Source organism: Propithecus coquereli, unplaced genomic scaffold, assembly GCF_000956105.1.
Source record: "Propithecus coquereli isolate 6110/MARCELLA unplaced genomic scaffold, Pcoq_1.0 Scaffold2, whole genome shotgun sequence".
Lineage (NCBI taxonomy): Eukaryota > Metazoa > Chordata > Mammalia > Primates > Indriidae > Propithecus > Propithecus coquereli.
This window is the reverse complement of record NW_012144966.1, coordinates 1428198-1446453: the sequence shown is the minus strand read 5'-3', so window position 1 is coordinate 1446453 and position 18256 is coordinate 1428198.

Sequence of the window (18256 nt, the reverse complement as noted above, 5' to 3'; positions counted from 1 at the left end):
CCTCTGCCCACGCCCGGACCGTCGGCGCAGGCTCGCCCTCCCCATCCGCTGCGCAGGCAGCAGCGCCCGCCCCTGTCCGCCCCGCCCAGCCTTCCTCCTGGGCAACCGAGAGGATGGTGCGAGGACTGCAGGAAGCCCCGAGAACTGGACCAATGGCGTGGTAGGGAGCCGTAGACCCCCGTTTTTATCCTTCCCTGGCGCTGCGGAACCGAGTTTGAGTTCGGTGTAGTTGAAGTTTAAATTGCAGTCTACAAGCTATTTCAAAGGTAGACCCCTACCTTCCCTAACCGACCCCACACCGCCCCTACCCAAGGCCAAGGCCTCTGGAAGCGCCCAGCCTGGAAACCGCTTGTGGGGATGGGGTGGGGAGGGGTCTCCTGGGCTCTCGAGGCTCCTGCTGGACACGCCTGGGGGTGGGGTTACTGGCCAGGTCAAAGACACTCGGTCCCCTGAAACCGCCCCCACCACTACCACCCCACCCACTCCTCCAGCCAGTCGGAGGCGAGCTGGGTTTCTGAAAGGAAACCCGCCTGTGTGCTGCGCCAGGGACTGGGGATGGGGCCTCCTGCTCAGGAAAGCCCATGGCTCTGCCTTGGTGCCCTGTTTGCCCCCTTTTGGCCGTTCGTGCCCGTTCACAGCAGCTGTTGTTGGAGAGGCGGACAGTGATAATGGGACTTAAAGCAAAGCGGAGATTTTATCTCCTTCGGACAGGCTGAACAAGAGGCAGAAATGACTGTCCCTCCTGCAAGCAATCTCACTTCTCTGTAACTGAAAGGCTAATAGTGCAAGTATCCTTTCTTTCCCAAAACCACAGAATAAGGCTAGAAAGGGAGTTAATTGTTTTAGAAACTACCAAATCTATGACTGTCTTCCAGTGGTTCCTTCTGGTATATCCTAGGCCCAGGCTAACCAACAACAACAATAGCAATGATAATACCATTGGCCTGGGCCAGAGAGACCCAGGACGGAGATGAAAACCGAATGGCCTACTGTCACTGCTGTCCTGCATCTGCTGGAGGGGCACCAGCTCAGCTGCCCTGCAGCTCTTCCTGCCCCCTCCACCCCACGCCCCTGCCTCTGTCTGCAGGGTGTCCCTCCCTGTAGGCTTCCTTCCGCCTGGGCTGTCCCATCCTGTTGACCTGAGCCTGAGGGCGGGAGCAGCTGGCTCTAGGCACCTGTGGCAGCAGAGGAAGCTCCTGTGTGTGCCCTGCCGGCAGGCGTGCCTGCCTTCCTTCCTGTCAGGGAGCCGCCCCCTGTGGTGGCCACTGCCAAACCGTCCAAGCTTGAACCTTGTCCCTTCTTCAGGAATGTGGGGCCTGCTGGCACAGTGCCCCCAGCATGCTGAGAAGCAAGGAGCATTCATGACTTGTGGAAGTGATTCAAAACAGGAAAGAAAAGAGAAAAGGGGTAGGAGGAACACTGTGGTGGTGGCACAATTCCTAGAGATTCAGAGAAAGGTGTTCCCCAGGCACCTCAGACTCAACGTACCCAAAAGTAAAATTGCATTTCTATTGCTTCCCCCATGTGCACTGTGTCTCCCTCAATGCCCTGCAGCCGGTTAGTCCCCAGGTCCCAGCAGTTTTGCCTCAGAAATGTCTCTTTCTTCACTTTCTATTTCTATCAGTCAAATGTTGCTCTGAGGTCAATCTGTCATCAACTCTTGCTTGGATTAAACAATCTGCAGTTCCCTCCACCCAACTTCCACCCACACCCCAGCTGGATTTCCAGTGCCCAGACTCCACACCGTGACCAAAATGTCTTTTTTAAAGTCATGATCCAATCACACACTCCCTACTTAAAAATGATCCTTGGCTCCTGTAGCCAGGAGACATAAGGGCATTCCATTCTGAGCTATAAAGTCTGCCTTGGACCACAGTGACAGTACACTCCCAACACTGCTGACCTCATCTCCCTCCCAGACTTACTCTTGCCGCCAGCCACAGCTTGCTGTTCCTCAAACATATGGTGCATTTCCATGTCTCCATGCCACATCCTCATTCGGAAAAACACTGTGTTGCTCATGCCTTTGTTCGTTTATCCACTCCATTCAACAACTGTTTGTTGAGCATCTACTCTGTGCTTGAGGCACTGTTCCAGGCACTGGGACAACAGCAGTGAGGAAGACAGTTCAGGTCCCTGCTTGCAAAAATCTTGGATGAGGAGACAACATATATATATATATATATATATATATATATACACATATACATACACACACACACACATGCACACAAGTATCACTTAGAAAGTAAGTTCATCGCATTGCACAGAATTGTAACAGGGTGATATGATTGCATCTGGGTAGCTGGTTTGGTGTGGGAGATAGGAGAAGCTTGCTCTGGGGAGGAGACTTCTAAGCTGAAAACCTCATGAGAGGATAGGAAGGTGCAGGGAAAGTGCACCCAAGTGGAGCAAACAGTGAAGGCAGAGTCCTACAGCAGGAAGATCTTGCCCTGTGTGGTGCACTGTGGCTGATGTGGAGGTACCGGGGAAAATGGGAGAGGATGAGGCTGGAAAGTGAGGCAGGAGGAGCCAGACTGCTGAAGAATTTACAGGCCATGGTATGAAATGGGGATTTTCTTTAAAGCACAAGGGGAGGCCATGTTGTCTTGGAAGAAACGTACATTTTTATCTTTGAAGGGCCCCTTTTCTTTCTTGGCCTTCAAGGTCTTTGCTCCATGGCCACCTTGTTGAAACCTTGCTTAACAACTCAGGATGAATTCATTGTTCTCCTCTGCTCCCATAGCCCTTTGTCCATACCATCATGCTGGGAGTAGAGCACTTATCACATCTATTGCAAGACAGATGTTACAATACTGAATCCTGCCCACACTCCACCCAGATCTGAGCTCCTTCAAGATGGTAGCCTTGGCTTAACCATCTTTTCAGTCCCGTATCAGTTCTATATTAGGCACTCGAGATCCTTTTTTTTAATGGAGGAAATAAAATTGTAGGTTGTCTCTTAAGACCCAGTGGAGTTACAGACAGAATGTGGGCAAATGCCTAGCCAGAAGTGTGGGTCCTTTTATACCTTTTCCTTAGCGTATGTCATTGCAGGGCCAGACATGGGAAATTGTCATCTTGGGCATGAGTAAAAGAAAGTCCTTGGGCAGTAATCATAAACAGTACCTCAGGTAGATGCTGACCCTTCCTGCTGATGGTACTGGTTTCTCCTTAGATTGGAATAGTGAAGGAAGTAGGAGGGGGCTGACACATAAAGATCCCTTCGTTCAATTACAAATGTTCAAATACTTTGTACCCAGAAGTCATCTTCTCTTTGCTCCTTAGTCAATGGGTCTTGTCACCATTCATTCCTTCATTGCCTCACCATATGCCAGGCTTAACTGAACACTGAGGTACAACCATCAAAAAGGACACAGATCCTGTGTTGAAGGAGCTTCCTGTATAGTGGGAGAAGTAAATAAATGAGCCAGCCATTACCATAGAATCTGGTAAGTGCTAAGATACATGTGTGCACAGAGGGTCCTGGGAGCCTGGGAAGGGCCAGGGAAGCCTTCCCCCAGTTGATCTCTAAGCTGGGGAGTAGAGAGTAGAGTTAGCACTGGAGATTCAGGATACTGTCAACTGTCTGGATCACCAGTTTGAGAGGCAGGATGAGGAGCTTAGTCTGTGAAGGAAAGCAACCCAGAACCTAAATGGCCTTTGGGTGCCATGCTAAAGAATGTAGAAGTGGAACTTTTATCCTTGGGACAATGGGTACCTACTGACAGGTTTTAGCAAGGGTCGATGGTATAGGACACTCATCGTGGACCAGCATGGAGAGTGGACCAGATGGGAAGGGGTCTATCTCCAGTGAGAAGGTTTTTGTAATAATGGGGGTGGCAAAGATGATGCTGGCCCAAACCAAGACGTGCTGTCAGGCCTGGAAAGGAGGAACTAGAGAGTCCAAGAGCAAGCAGGATTTGGTCATTGATTGGATGTGGGCATGAGGTAGAGGGAGGTAATGGGGAGGACTGCCAGGTTTCTGGCTTCATTCATTGGATGAAATGGGGCACAAATAGGACACCATTACCTAAGGAAGAGGCCACTGAGAGGTAGTAGGCTATGATGGAGGGGAAGAAAATGCTAAATTTCAGGCCTGCAGCTCAGGAGAGAAAGATCTAGGCTGGAGACTAAAATTTGGGAGTCATCAGGGTATTGGTTGCAGTTGAAGCGAGGGAGTGGATGAAATCCCCTAAGAAAAGTAAAGAACCAGAGAAAGAAAAGAACTCTGGGTGGGCCTCCGGGGAACCACAGGCAGAGAAGGAAAGAGACTGAAGGAAATGGGAACATGGTGAAATAATGACAAAGGGTGACACAGCAAGGACTTGCATCTTATACACCATACACAGGAGTTTGTGTCCTAGTGCAAAATAAAATGGAGAGGAGAGACACACGAGGTCTGACTCAGAAAGTGAAAGTTGTCAGAGTAGAAAAAAGAATATCCTCTCTGACTGGAAAATGGTTTTTAACCCATTAAAAAATTTTAAAATCTTGACCACACAGTGCCTTATGCCTATAATCCTAGCACTTTGGGAGTATAAGGCAGGAGGATTGCTTGAGTCCAGGAGTTCAAGACCAACCTGAGCAACACAGAGAGACCCCCATCCCTATAAAAGATAAAAATAAAAAAAATAGCCAGGCATGGTGGTATGCGCCTGTAGTCCCAGCTACTCTGGAGGCTGAGGCAGGAGGATAGCTTGAGCCCAGGAGTTTGAGGTTGCACTGAGCTATGATCACACCACTACACTCCAGCTGGGACAACACAGCAAGACCCTGTCTCAAAAAAAAAAATTTTAAATCTTGAACTCTGTATGTTGGATAAATTGTTTCTAAAGATAAAGTCTGTTTCCCTACCCCTTGATTCTGGGCTGGCCCCACCTGTGGCTTCCTTTGACCAGTAAAATCTGAGGTGGTGCTGTGGGACTTCCGTGCTAGGTCTTAAGAAGATTTTGAAATTAACGTTTTCATCCTCTTGGAAACCAGCCAGCCACTAGGCAGAGGAACTCAGGCTAAGCTACTGAGTGATGAGAGAACGTTTTGGAAGGAGAATGGCCACATGGAGAAGACTGAGGCACCCCAACCAACAGCCAGGACCAACATTCCAGACACAGCAGGGCTACCTGGGACCCTCTCCAGCCCACCACGCACACGCAGCTCATACCACATGGAGCAGAGATGAGCCATCCTGCCAAACCCTGGCCCACGGAATCATGAAAAATAAATAGAAGAGCAGCCCAGGCTGCAGTTCCTTCCTCCCCCCACTACCCACCCCTACCCCTGCTTCTGTCTGCAGGTGTGTCTCTGGGTTTTGGGGTGGTTTACTACATTGCAAGAGATTACTGAAACATTGGGTGTGTGCTTGTTTCAGCTCTGGACTGACAGCCACAGTTTTCAAAATATTCATTTTATAAGTGTTCTTTTTTTTTTTTCAAGAATTTTAAACACCTGGGAGAAAGCCCCAGGAAGGAGAACTAGAAAAATTGATAAAGTAGAAAAGGAAGAAAAATTGAAGAGAGTAAGAAATACCTTTTTTTAACATAGAGAAATGGGAAGTATGGAGATCTGGAAGAAAAATATCCCACACCACCAATAAGCACTATCCTGAGTGCTCTGAGATAGAAATAAATGTGTATTAGGAAGAAAGGGAGTTCATCTTGATCGGGCGCCTGCTATGCAACAATTGTTACTTGTTTCACTAAGTATATGGAGGCTCTAACTTGATCCACTATATAAAGTCCATGATATAACACTTTTCATTAGGGATTTTTTTTTTTTGGTAAAAAAATTAAATTCCTCCACTCTCCGTTTACTCTTTTTATCTCCCCAAGAGGTGAGAAGCCAGTTAAGTGGCTCAGTGGTTCTGCAAGGTCCCAAGTAACAGTAAATATAATTAACATTTTGATTTTTGCAAAATGAAAATAGCTGTATTGTTTTATTTTTTTAACAAAAGTAAAACATGCTGATCCTAAAAAATACAAACAGGAATAAAAAAGATGAAAATCCCCTGTAGTCCCACTACCCAGAATTAACCTCTGTTAACATTTTGATGTATATACTTTCAGACTCTTTGTGCCTTCTCACTTCTCTTTCTCTCTGTTTTATAAAATATGCTATTTTGTAACCTGCCTTTTTTTTCCACTTAATCTATCATGAGCATTTCTCTGCACATCAATAATTATAAGGGTAGAGTTCTTACAGCTTGCTTTTTGTTTTTGTTTTTAAGAGAGTCTTGCTCTGTCATGCCAGGAGTCTGAGACCAGCCTGGGCAACATAGCAAGACCCCATCTCTATAAAAAAAATAAGAAAAATTAGGCATGGTGGTGTGCACCTGTAGTCCCAGCTACTTGGGAGACTGAGGCAAGAGGCTATATCACTTGAACTCAGGAGTTTAAGGCTGCAGTGAGCTGTGATTGTGCCACTGAACTCCAGCCAGTGTGACAGAGTAGACAGTGTCTCAAAAAAAAAAAAAATGAAATTCATAAGATTACAAAAGAAATCATTATATTGATAATATAGTTATCAAAATGTCAAAAAATAAAATGGTAATTTGCCACTATAGTGCTCCTTTATTAACATATTTAATAACAAGATCTACTGTGGGTCAAATAACTGAAGTAATATTGAAGTTATAATATTGAGCATAAATGAGATTTTGAGGTATTTAACAGTTGTAATGCAATTTCTTTTATTAGTGACAAAAGTCACAGGTCCTGCCGATCCTACTGTGGTTTGTTTTCTATAGTTATGGTGAAGAAAATGCTAAGGTTTGGTTAGAGGCTAGTGAAACAGGCTGAATAGCAGTGAGTGTTTCTTGGTCTCAAGCAGGCAATTTGCATCCCTGAGGACCACAAGACTGAGAGGCCCAACCTCCAATGGGACTTTGAAGTGAGGAAAAATGAGGCATGGGGAGAAGGGGTATAAACAAGATATAACCTCAAGAGTTTGAAAATCTGTTTTAATGGGGCTCTTCTGGGTTCTCCTAGGCTAACTTGCTCAGTCTCAGTTTCCTCAGCTATAACATGGGATTTACATAACTATACCCAAGGAAATCAGGGGTGTTGAGAACATTTTAAACAAGGCAATCCATGTGAAAATGTTTGGCAGAGACTGAAGCAGTGCTTCTCAACCTCTAATGTGCATGGAATCCCTTGGGGATCTTACTCAAAGCAGATTCTGATTTAGTAGTTCTGGGCTCGGCCCCAAGATTCTGCACTTCTACCAAGCACCATCCCAGGTCATACCTAAGCTGCTACTTGAGTAGCAAGGGTCCATCGTATTCTACAAATATTCATTGTTATTACTTATTGTCACTTTAATATTCTACCCAACCATCAGAATGACAGCTGGAGATGGGCAGGGAGACACAGCTCATCTAGTGAGGCCAAGCTTCTGCCCAGCAGGACACTCTGGTCTTGCAGCTCCACCTCCCCTTTCCTGCCTACCATTACCAAGCCACGGTGAAATCTGGCCATGGCCAAGTCAAATAATGCTTCAGGCCAAGTCAGTGGGAAGTAAACAAACATGGGGGGTGGGAACAAAGATTGAATGGGTATTTTGTGTAAAACAAAAGTATATGCAGAAAATGTTTTGCATTTGTAATGCTGAATATCTCACAAAATTCCCAGAGAATACATGTGTGCTTCGTCTTGGTTTTGCGAGTCAGATGATTCATTTCCATATAATTCTTCTAAAGCATCCCCTTTCTCATGGCTGTCATGAGGTGAAGAGCCTTAGAGAGCTCCTATTGATTGCATCTAATTTAAGCTTCTGTCTAAGAGTGACCAGTTTGAGAAAGGCGATAATAGTCATTGCAACTGAAAATATGGAAGATGGAACTCTTGGGCACTGTTGGAGGGAGAATCCACTGGAGTTGGTACCACCATTTAGGAAAGCAATCAGGCTTTGTTGAGATTAAGCATGTACATGTCCTATGACCTGTCAAAAACTCTGGAATATATATTTATTCCAAGGAAATTCCTCCTACAAGTCCAAAAGGACATTCATCATGAGATTGCTTGGGGTAGCTGGATGTTGGAGGCAGCCTAGGTGCTTATTACTAGAGAAAGGTGTTAGTAAAATGGGGCTGATGTGCACTGTTAAATACTAAATAGCAATAAGAAACAACCAAGCAGAAGTATATAGCAACATTGACAAATCTTAAAAAGCTAGTGGTAAGGGGAAAAACACAGGAAACAGAAAAAGACATATAGACCGTTTCTGTAAAGACATACATAAAATAATATACCTTTTGTAAGAAAGTATGCATGCATAGCTAAAGATAAATTAAATATATCAGAGTATGTGCTATGGGGTGGGGAATATAATTAGGGTTTGGAGGTAAAAAGGAAAAATAAAAAATAAAATAAGAGAAGAAATTTGCATGAATTAATGAAATGCTTAAAAACTGAACTTTTAATTCAAATTTCCTGGCCCAAAGTAAAAACAAATACATAAGAGCAAAACCAACTCCCAGCCCCAAAACCTTCCTCTATCAGATACACAAGAGCCTTTACAGCCCAGCCCAGCATGACCTAGCCCAAAGCTAACTCCCCGTTTCAGGTGCCATCTTCCTCAGTGTTACCTCACAACAGGTCTTGGACTTCCTCTCTTGACATTGTTTTAGCTACAGTCAACGTCTTTTCATCTTGGCTTCTTGCTACATTCACTTTCAGTGTGTCCCTAGCAGACAGGTGCTGACAACCAATGTGATGGGGACACTTCAGACAAAGATGTGTTAGGATATGTTAGATTAGGGAGTTTGCTTTCCCCAGCTTTGGTGACACCATTGATTTGATAGAGAACCTTAGGAAGTCACTTAATTGTGTTTCTTTCTCCTGTAGCACATGCCACACAGCATGGCCATCTATAATTCAGGTGTCTCTGTTCTCCATTAGACTGTAAGTTCACTGGGCAGGTCAGAACGTTATTTGCCTGTGTCCGCTGCCCAGAACTAATCACATAAGTGGCCTGTCTCTAATAATGTTTGACAAACGAATGGATTCCTTGGTTTCCTAAACCAAATGGTGGAACAATCTGGCCTCCAACTAACTTACACAGTCTAATTCCCCAAAATTTTCATGGGTAGAAGTTTCAACGCATGGGTAGTACATTGTGTTATGGTCCTACACTATGCCACAAAATTAATATATAATAATAAGGAGTGTTGTCCAAGTTCTTGTGTTCTGACGCATCAAGTAGCATGTCTGTTTCCCTTTCCTTCAAGACATTGCACAATGTGTGCTTCAGAAATGATTGAATGAAATTAACACATTGCCACACTAGAAAAAAATTTTTTTCCTTGGGGCCACGGTGTTTTATTATAAAAATAGAATAAAAACTTCAAAAACGAAACGACCCTTTCTAATTTAATGAAAAATTTGTTATTTTTTATTGTTTTCTGTGCGTGAGTTACACGCAGCTTGAAAAACAGTTCTCAGGGCTCCCAAGGTGAAGAGACCTGTGAGTTACACATGCTACGCGAGGCCCTGGGCTCAAAACTAGTGTGAGTTAAATATAACTCACATGGCAGTTAATGTGTTAAAGAGAATCTGGATACCATTAAAGTGTGCAACTCTTGGATTCCCACCGTTTGGGATCGAAAGCAGAATAGGGTGAAACTTTGCAGGTGAACAACCGTGCAGGAAAACAGTGGGTATACGTCACTGAAAACTCGCATCTTTCAGAGAAATCGAAGCTACCTTCTGTGCAGTCACATCTGGCGTGCACATTACCAGTAGGGTCGGATATGTGCCAGGTTAGTAGCTCACGGGACTGTTTCTTCGCTTTGCGGGTGATGGATAAAGGGAGCAGCGCGCACCCACCCCTGGAAACACTGTCCCTCATGTTACGGAACATTACGGGAACCCCCACCTAGCCCACACTGCCCGTTGGCCTGGCCTGATTGGCACATGCCCTAGGAGGCGGGGCTAGAGCCTCTCGCGACATCTGGGAGGGGTGTGGCCTGATGGGGCGAGGGTCACTCCCTTTATGACACCTGTGGACACCAAGCCCTGTACAAAGCGTTTGGTTTTTGGAACAGGCTTTCCTCATTTTACTGATCAGTTTTCTCAAAAGGAAAGGGTAATTTTTAAACTTGCTTTTTCACCACTGCCCTTCTCAGGGGTCCAACACTCATGTTTACACATGCAAGTAAGTGGAATGAAAAGACCCTCTCAAAGCTAAGGGAAGAGCAATTAGGTGGTGAAAGGGGTTGGTCTTGGGCCTGGCCCTAAGGTCCCATCAGCGCAGCAGTGGGCGGTTTTCAGCTGCGAAAGTCATCTTCGGCCTGCTGGGACTCCGGTGGTTAGCTTCTGCTGTCGGCTGCTCCAGGATGGAATCCAAACCTCAAGCATATGCAGAATGTTTAAATTTAAGCTTGAGTATATGGCTGCTGTGGGAGCAGCGCTGGTTCCTTCGTGCATTGAGCTTTGAAGTCCGCCGTGTGTCCCGTCTGTCCCTTCGTAAGCAGACTGGGAGGACTTGGAGCCGGCTGCTCCGCTGCTTTCTACCCTTCCTCCTCTCCCTACCCTTCCTCCTCTCCCACTCGCGGGTCCCCAGCCCTCCCACCCTCCTGGGCCCACTGCCTGCGAATTTACCCAGCTCTGCCTTTGGGATATTGGACTTTAGTAATTGTTGGGATGCGGCAACACTAAAGAAGGAATAGAATTAATTGGGAGATTAAAAAAAAATGGAAGGGTAGGGAGATGGCCTGTAGTGGAGAATGATATAGGTCCTTTTGCAAGAGCAAAAGCTAGGAAAGATCGTTGTGTCAACCTCGGCTGCATATTAGAATCACCTGGGCTGCTCTTAAACATCCCCGGATAAGCCGCACCCAAGAGTAATTCAGTCAGCATCTCTGGTGGTGAGACCCAGTTATCAGTAGTTTTTAAAGCTCTCCAGGTGATTCCAAGGTTGAGAAGCCAAGGTTGAGAACCACGGCTCTAGATTCAGGAGACTTGTGTCTTGGTTCTAGTTAAGCTATTAATAGTTAGTGTGGCATAGTCAAAGTTATTTATTCACTTTCTCTTTAGTTTTCTTACCTATAAAATGAGGGGATTACCTTGCAAATGTATTTTGCCAAAAACTAACAGAATTTTGACGTCAGGGACCATTTTCTAAAAATCGTTTTCTAGCTCTGAAACTCTTGAGTCCATTCAAATGGCAATTGAAAGTCAAGCTGAGACTTAAATTCTGAAGTCTTTTAAAGTATTCGACTTGAGAGTTCCTCTCTACTTCAACCTCATTCACAAACCCTTCCAACAAGTCTGATAGAAGAACTGGGTAACTTCTAGGGCTTTCTCTAATAAGAAGAAAGAACAGTGGGTCTGTTTGTCCCTCTCTCTTATTGCTAGTTAGCTAAAGAATTAGGCAACTGTCAAGAAAGATGTCTGGTACTCGCTCATACACTCTCTCTCTCTCTCTTCCTGCATCTGAGGATAATTGCTACCAGGCAAGGACATTTAAAATAAATCCACTTACAAAGAGAATCATGGCTTTGTAATCAGTGGGAGAAAAGTTTGATTGGAACTTCCTACTGAAAGTGAAACTAAAAGATATTAAAATATATTTTCTTAGGTTTAACAAATCTAGGTTATAATTCCAATTATACACTAATTGTTAAAAAATGAATTATGTGTTAGTTACTTTTCTCAGTAAAATTTTCTGACATTATATTAATATATCATAACATTACTCACTTTACTTGGACTTTTAAAGCCCTATCATAAAATAGAGGTAGGGTTTTTTTGTTTTTGTTTGTTTTGCAAAATATTTAAGAGTATATTAGTTTTCCCAAAAGCTTCTCTTTATCCTTTGATATCTAAATCATTTTCTTTTGAAGGGCCTGTGTGGCACCAATGTTCTCAGCACTGTATTCTTCCATTGTTAACCAGTCTAAACATCTCAAATCTCTATTTGTCAATGTCTTTGCTTGAGATTCAAGCAATTCTCCAACATCACTTCTGGCAACTTCATGAAATCCTTTAACTTTTGTAAGTTTTGCAGCTTCACTCTGCGGGTATTGTGCAAAATATTTATATTTGCTGAATTTTTATGATGGCAGGAGACTAAGCCACAGAGACCTCATTGGTGGGGTAGTAATGTTAGCTGAGAAGTGATGTTTTAGTAGGGATCAATTTTAGAAATGGTTGATTTATTAATGATTTATTAATGAATATTTTTACTACTCAACTTCCCAACTTCAAGGAATTGGGCAATGAACACTTGAATAATCATAAATATACATATACTTAGGCCATATTGTTGTTCCCATATATACATAAAAGAGGTAAATGTGCACTGTTAAGTGTACTAGTTAACACGAATTATTGTATCTTGTACTTAAATGTGGCATTACAGACAATGTTACTATTTCCTGCGCCTGGGGAAGTGGGTACATTAACCAGATCCTAGTGACTGTGTCCTTAGAAAGTGACCACTAATTTTTATGCATAGTAATCATAATCATAACCTCTATCACTTAGGGAGCCAAGTCAACACTCTAAGCCCATTACCATATTTACAGCAGCTCTGTGATCGACATGCATAATAAGTTCATGTGCATGCTCTATGTTTTTACTCCCCAATGAAATATTAATAACTGGAAGTGTTCTGTAACAGGTCTTCACATGTAGAAAGCCCTTCTCCTTAGTCCAGTCTGAAAAAACCATTTGCTTGGCCCTGGACAGGAAGCTAATTCTCTCTATATAGCCTTCTAACCCAAACATTCATCGCAGAGTCCTGGAGCTGTGTTGGACTCCTCTGGCATCAGCTCAAACCGGATCAACATGGCCCCTCAGCCCCCTGCTGTGAATTCCTAGTGCTCAGATGCCCACAAGCTCCCCAGGCGACTTGTTTTTTTTTTCTTTTTAGTGTTATTATTTTTTCTTTCTTCTGTTTTCTTTTTACGCTTACTAGAAGATTTTTATATTTTTAATTTAATTTAATTAATTTATTTTTTTATTATTTCAGCATATTATGGGAGTACAGATGTTTAGGTTACGTATGTTGTCCTTCCCCCCCCAACCCCCCCAAGTCAGAGCTTCAAGCGTGTTCATCCCTCAGATGGTGCGCATCGCACTCGTTATGTATGTATATACCCATCCCCTCTTCCCCCCTCCCACCTGCCCGACATCCAATAAATGTTATTCTTATATGTGCACTTATGTGTTGATCAGTGAAACCAATTTGCTGGTGAGTGCATGTGGTGCTTATTTTTCCATTCTTGGGATACTTCACTTAGTAGAATGGGTTCCAGCTCTATCCAGGAAAATACAAGAGGTGCTATATCACCAATGTTTCTTATAGCTGAATAGTACTCCATGGTATACATATACCACATTTTATTAATCCACTCATGTATTGATGGGTACTTGCGTTGTTTCCACATCTTTGCAATTGTGAATTGTGCTGCTATAAACATTCGAGTGCAGATGTCTTTTTTATAGAATGTCTTTTGTTCTTTTGGGTAGATGCCCAGTAATGGGATTGCTGGATTGAATGGTACTTCTACTTGTATCTCTTTAAGGTATCTCCATATTGCTTTCCACAGAGGTTGCACTAGTTTGCAGTCCCACCAGTAGCGCATGAGTGTTCCTATCTCTCCGCATCCATGCCAACATTTATTGCTTTGGGACTTTTTCATAAAGGCCATTCTCACTGGAGATAAGTGATATCTCATTGTGGTTTTGATTTGCATTTCCCTGATAATTAGAGATGTTGAACATTTTTTCATATGTTTTTTGGCTATTATTCTGCCTTCTTTTGAAAAGTTTCTGTTCATGTCCTTTGCTCACTTTTTGATAGGGTTGTTTGATTTTTTTCTTGCTGATTTTCCTGAGTTCTAAATAGATTCTAGTTATCAGCCCTTTATCGGATTTGTAGCATGCAAAAATTTTCTCCCATTCTGTAGGTTGTCTGTTTGCTTTTGTGACAGTTTCTTTGGCTGTACAGAAGCTTTTTAATTTGATCAGGTCCCATTTATTTATTTTGGTTGTTGCTGTGATTGCCTTTGGGGTCTTCTTCATAAATTCTTTGCCTAGGCCAATTTTATTTTTTGAGACAGGTTATCCCTCTGTTACCCAGGCTAGTGCATTGGTGTCATCATAGCTCACTGCAACTTCAAACTTCTGGGCTCAGGTGATCCTCCTGCCTCAGCTCCTGAGTAGCTGGCACTATAGCCCTGCACCACCACACCTGGCTAATTTTTCTGTCTTTTGTAGAGATGGGGTCTAACTAATTTTTCTATCTTTTATAGAGATGGGAAGGATCTCCTTCTTGCTCAGACTGATCTTGAACTCCTAGCCTCAGGCAATCCTCCTGCCTCAGCTTCCCAGAGTGTTAGGAAAGCCACAGAGCCCGGTGTGAGCCACAGAGCCCTGCTGAAACTTTTTATTTTTAAATAATTTTAATTGTTAAAAGTTTTTCCTTGTGCCAAGAGAATATCATCCTCCCTATAGCTTCTACCCCGCCAATCCCAGTTCTGCCATCGGGGAGTTACTACCCCAAACAAATAGCATTTCTTTTCTGGGTGGACACCCTTCATACAGTGGAAGGCCCTATCACCTGAACTGTGATGGGAAGCTCCCTGCTGTGGATTTACACATCTTAATCACTTTTTCAGCAGACTGTAAACCTAGAACCAGAGATTTTACTAGAATTGAGCAATCAATAGTAAATTTGGACCAATTGAACAAAGGTTAAACACGGGCCAATAAATCACTTGTAAAAGTGCTTGCACGATCCTCTAAAACAAAGGTAGTTTTTCTCCCCCCAGACACCTGTGTAAAAGGTGCCTAAACCTACTAACATGAAGGTGGTATAGAAAGGTCACAAGGTTGATAATCCACTTCCAGGATGTGACTGCTCACGGTTTGAGACTCCCCAGGGCTAGTGCTTCTTTTTTTTTTTTTTCCAGTTATAGCAAGGTGGTTTTATTATTTGGTCCAAGTTAGGGGCCCACTGTGGATAGTTCCCGAACAGTGTGTCCCCGAACAAGAGGGTTGGGCTGGTGTTATAAGCATAGGGTAATGAGCTGTGATCTGATTGGATCTTGTGAAGAAGTAACGTTGGGAGGCATGATCTGACTGGATTCAGCCATAGAGTGACACCAGAGCTCGATCTGATTGGATCCTGGATACAAAATTAGCAAATCAAATCCAGCAATATATAAAAACAATGTACATCCTGACTAAGTAGGTGTAATCCAGATCGTTTTGACAGCTGATCTCTGTTGAAAGCAGAGGTTCTCCAAGAGATGGCCTTTGAGTGTCAGTAGCCACCATCTGGCTGACTCCTCCCTTTTAGGAGTACAAGAAGCTTGGTACGCGGAAGAAGGAGCCTCTCAGGAACTTTCTTTCCCTGGGCACAGAGGAGGAAGGCCATGGACAATACACAGAAGGGAGGAGGCAATGTATAGCTGTCTCCTTGTCTACGATGAAGGATGTTTCTGAGTTGAGAGTTTAGGGGCTTCCCTTTGTCCAGCTGTTTCCTCATCATTTACCTGGGGAAGGAATCTGCCTAAAAGAACAACATGAAGGATGGCACCTCCTCTCCTTGTGCAGGGATTAGAGGCCTGCTGAGGGCACCCCTATAGTGTCTGTCCCTCGGGGGGACCCATCTAAATGGAGCAAGCACCCTAGCCGGCGGTGAGGGCAGGAAGAGCAGGGGTGCTGCAAGCGGATTCCGAAAGGATGCAGGGAAGAGAGAGGGGATGGTGAGTAAGGCTGTGTTTGAGAGAAAACAGCACTAAGACTGGTGCTACCCTGTGACCAGGATTCTGAGCCCCACTGTTGGGTCCCAGGGGGATGCTTCCCTGCCAGGTGTCATCACTCCCCCAGGGTCTCCTGAGCATCAGGGAAGCTTCCACCATAGGCATCCCATCCTGTGATGCCACATCTGACTGTGGTTTCATTTGTGTGTGATCTGCTTTTCAGCCAGACTGTGAAGTCTTATTCTGGTCTGTCTCTTCCTCTTCTTCCTGCCCCACCTCCACAAGCATTCTGCCTCATGCAGTGTTTTCTGGAATCTTGTCCCTGACCATCTGCCCGGAAATCCCTGGTAGCACTTGTTTAAAATGCAGTTTCCTGAGTCCCACCTATGTATTGAGTCAGGTTCTTTGAGGGTGGAACTCAGGAATCTACATCATTAACAAGCTCTCCGGGTGGGTGAGGCATAGAAGACCCCTGGCCCACTCACTTGTTTGATCAGTCAGTAGTGATAGCCAGACCAGTCCTAGGAGAAGAGGATGGGGGAGGACGAAGGGCATTTCAATGGGCATCAGTACCTTTGTTCGCAAAGGCAGAAAAGGCAGGCAGGGGAAGAAGGCAGTCTGACAGGTGAGCATGCTGGCCTGGACTCTGGCCCTGCACAAGCTGCAGGAAGATCTTGCTCAGCTCGGCCTTGCACCTTAGCCTGGCCACTCTGGGCCCTACCCCATCCTCCTCTGACAATTCTTGAGTTGCCCACACTGCCTGCTCGAGGAGCTAGAGGCTGGTGCTGTCAGTTGCTTGGGCAGCTGGGTCGAAAGTTTCTATGGTGCTGGGTAGCAGGCAGTGTGGGTAAGTGGGTGGCTGGGGGTGGCTCTGAGAGTGGCAGGGCAGACAGACAAGGCACATGGGCGCTCTGTAAGTGAGCCGTCCCTGACCTCTAAGGTAGGTACTTATTATTCCCATTTGCTTCACAGAGTACCCTGCAGGGTTGCCCACATACTTCGGGGTGTCAGATGCACACTGTTTAATGGTGATCATCTGAATGAGATAAATCACTTGTGTGAGTTACCAGTAAATCCAGTTTGCAGGGTGGAGCATACCTTTGGCTTTCCCAATCCATTATCCCTTGGCGGTGTCAGCGTGAGATTCCTCTTGCTGTCCAACCACACCTAGCTCCCTCACAGCAGAGTTAGGAATGGGTCTTGTGTCTGCATTTTAGCTTGTTCTTAAAAGTATCCAGGCAGGGAGATGGAGGACCCAAAGTCCAGCTGAGGAGGCAATTTGGGGTAATGCAGGCATCTGGGTAGCCATCCCAGTGTCCTCAAATAGCAGGTTATTGATAGAGGGCTTCCAACAGCCCACAATTAGTCTTGAATTGATTGATAACCTATTTATTTGCTCAATAAGGTTGAGGACGGTGGTTTTCAAGCTTTTGTGTATATCAGTGTCACCTATTAAGCTTGTTAAAACAGGTACCCCACCCTGAACTCCTAAGAGATGAGGCCTGGGAATTTTTCTTTTCAACAACTCCCCATGCAATTCACACACACACACACACACACATACACACACACACACACACACACACACACGAGGCTGAGAACCTCTGCTTCCTTGAACTAGGAACTTCTGCAGTGTTTGTTTCTTAATTAAAGCAGGATATTCTGCTGCCACCCACGGCCTTTTCTTCAAGTGTGGTGGTTTCCACTCTGTCAACTTGGCTAAGAAGGAGCTACCTTCTCCAGATCCCCTTTCCTGTGTGGTTTTGAGTTAGAGTTGGCCAGAAGAGGAATTTGTACAGGATTTGGAAGATGTGAGGTGGTAGCCATTACTCTCTGAAGGTCGCCAGGGTCAGATTTCGTGACAGACAGACACAGAGGTGCCAGCAGATTCCAACTTGTCCTCGCTCTCCCCTGCTCCTCATCCAGCTCCCCTTCCTGACTGATGATACTAGGACAGGCAGCAGCCCAGGCACCCCCTCAGATGCTTGGTGGCATTTCCACAGAGGAGGGAACTGCACAGGGCACAGCTCCCCAAAGACCTGCCCGTGGGCTTCTCTTTGCAGTCCCTCCACGGTGGCAGGGTGTGCTTAGCTTGTGCAGTTGACTGCTTGGTGACTCCTTCTGATCCTTCGATTCCTCCTGGACCTTCACCTCCCCGGGCCCTCCCACAGTTTAGTAAGGTCTAATTCCTATATTAAGTCCCTTGTCCCATAACTCAAAGGAGTTCTGCTTCCCCGATTGAACCCTGATTGATCAGTCATGAAACACTTCCCACATCTGAACTAAAGCAAGACTTGGGAATTAGCCTTCCATTTAGATGCAAAGGAATGTCCCTGGGATGTTAAGATGTGTAAACACCATGAAGGCAGCTAAAAGGTAACCCATCCGTCTTACCTTCCGTGGATATAGGGTAGTTGAAAAATGTGATTCCCCCAAGTTCTCTGCTAGCAAATGCAGTACCCTGGGCAAAAGTAGTAGAAGTCACCCTTTCCTTTCCTCCTGACTTTCCCTTTAAGCCAGGTGCCCTTGTTCAGGCCACAACCT